The following is a 2,416-nucleotide window of genomic DNA, read 5'->3' as shown; positions in this document are numbered from 1 at the left end:
ACTCTCTCTTAAAAAAAAAAAAAAAAAAAAAAAAAAAAAAGATAACGTGGCCAGGCAGAGAAAATAGAACTCCCCAAGGAAGAATCCTTATTCCTATTATGATCAGTATTCTTTTTTTTTTTTTTTTTTCTTTTTTAGAGTAGTTGTAGGTGGACAGCACGCCTTCTTTCGACTTTGTTCCTTTTTGTATGCCGCGCTAAGGCTCAAACCCAGTGCCTCCTATGTGCTAGGCCGGCCCTCTGGCACTGAACCACAGACACAGAGGAGGAAGGTTTCTCAGAGGCTGTTCATCTTCCCATTTTTTTTTTTTTTTTTTTTTGGTACAGAGACAGGCGGAAACACCGAGCCCAAAGACCAGCAGATCAAATTCCCCAGCCACCGATTTCGACGGGTTTTTACATGTTTCTGTCAATTCCTCCATTCTCTGGATGGATCGGACCGTGGCCTAGCAGCTAGTCTGCCTGTCTAATAGTGGCTTCACCGTGGTGGTTTCGGTTTTGAAGTCCCACACTGCCCGTGTCCCCCGCCGGATTCTCTAGGGGTGCTGGGCCGATCTGCCTGCGTCTCGTGCCCGCCGCTGTGGGGGGGGGGGGCCCTGGCGGGGCGACCCGGCTGGTGGGACGTGTCCGGGTGACTTTCTACGACCCCTGCGGAGCGGATCCCGCTGACGCCGACCGAGGTTCCGCGTCCCTTCCTCCTGATTTGGTTGACGGTTGTCGAGCTCCCCCTGGTGGCCGCTTTTATAGGAGCGTCGGATCATCGGAAGTCTCCAAGGCGTGATATTCGGCGGCGGTGGCCGAGACAGAGTTCCAGGAGCTGGGCGGCGCCAGCGGAACTGTCTCGGTCACGCTGGGCTGGGCCGTTGTGGCCCGTTGGCGGGATATTGGACCTGCAGGCTTACTGTGTGTGTGTCGGTTGTCTTCTCTCCCTGCACGGTCCGGGCCGCGGGCGCCTCGGGTGGCAGTCTGAGCGGTTCCTTCGCCGCCACGGGCTTCGCTTTGCCCGGTCTGGGTCGGTCGCCGGGACTTCTGTCTTATTTTTCTCCCGCTTCCTCTCCCTCTCCCTCTCTCTCGCGGGTTTTGGCCGCGGGGCTGCGGGGCTTCACCGGGCGGGCCAGGCGGGTGTGCTCGCCCGGCCTTGCCGCATTGCCTCTTCGGGGGCCCGCTGCCCGGGGCTTGTCCTGTTGGCTACGCCCGGCGTCCTTCGGACGTGTTCCCCGTCCGCCCTTCCCCCCCCCCCGGTCCTGCTCGCTGGGGATGGCGGTCCCCGTCTCTTGTCTTTGCCTTCGTCAACGAGGGTCGACCAGTTGTCCCTAGGGGCTCTGGATCTCGGTGATGGGCTCGATTTCGCGGTCCGCTGACCGTGACTGTGTTCAGGGAAGGCGGCAGTGGTGAGTGAACTGTTCCCGGTTGCCCCGGTCGCGATTGTTTTGGCCCGAGTTGGCCGTTTTCTGCCATCGGGTAGGTGCTGACACGTTGTCCTCTGGCGGCACACGCCAGAGCGAGGGAGCTTGGGCCTCCGGGTGCGTGCGGGGCTCTGGGCTGATGGGGTGGCCCGGACCCGTTCCCTCTTGAGCTGCTTGCCTGGGCCTGCGTGCGACGGCTCTTTGGCGCACCTGGAGCGCCCTCGCGGTGGTGCCGCCTCTGGCCGGCCGGCCTTCTGGCGCCGGAGGGCGGCGGGGGTAGGTGGCGGGTGGTCCTTTACCGCCCGTGCGCTCCTCGCTGCGGGCACCGAGGGTGGCGTGACGACGCTTGCTTCCATGGCTCCGAGCCGCGTGTCAGGCGTTCCCCGTTCCGTGTCGTCGGCCGCTCTCCCTGGGGTGTGGGGCCGGCGAGGCCGTAGCAGGCTCCTCTTAGAAGCGGTCCTCGCCGGGTCTCCCCCTGCTCCCTGGGCCTCTCCCGCCCACTCTGCTGATCGATGTGGTGACTTTGCGCTCTCCTGGGCTGGACCAAAGCCGCGCCAGGCGAGGGACGGACATTCATGGCGAATGGGCCGACTCTTCTCGTCCTGCCCGCGGGCCCCTCGCCTTGCCTCCCCGCCCGTTCGCGGTGCGGGGAAGGGCGGGGGTGCGGAATCCGGCCTCGACCTCGCTCCTGGGGTCCTCTGACGTAGCGGGTGCTTCTCGCTCGCCGCCCTCCCTGGGCGGCCAAGGGCCGTGTGTGGCCCTCCCCGGCGCGGGGAGGGCTGCCACCGTGCTGCCTCGGCGCGACGGTGCGCCTCTGCTTCGGTGCTCCTGGGGCGCTCCGGGTTGTTTCCTGAGGTGCCTGAGGCTGAGCCGGTGTGTGCTGCTCCCGATCCCAGTGCCGCTGCCGCGGCCGGCCGCCGCCTCGCTGTCGGTCTCGCCCCGTCCGTGGGGGTTTCCGAGGCGAGTGCCTGACGGGAAGAGCGGTGTCGCTTCTTTCGGGGGATCGAGGCG

Source organism: Callospermophilus lateralis, chromosome 2, assembly GCF_048772815.1.
Source record: "Callospermophilus lateralis isolate mCalLat2 chromosome 2, mCalLat2.hap1, whole genome shotgun sequence".
Taxonomy (NCBI): domain Eukaryota; kingdom Metazoa; phylum Chordata; class Mammalia; order Rodentia; family Sciuridae; genus Callospermophilus; species Callospermophilus lateralis.
The sequence above is the reverse complement of the archived record's forward strand: the minus strand, read 5'-3'. Positions refer to the sequence as shown.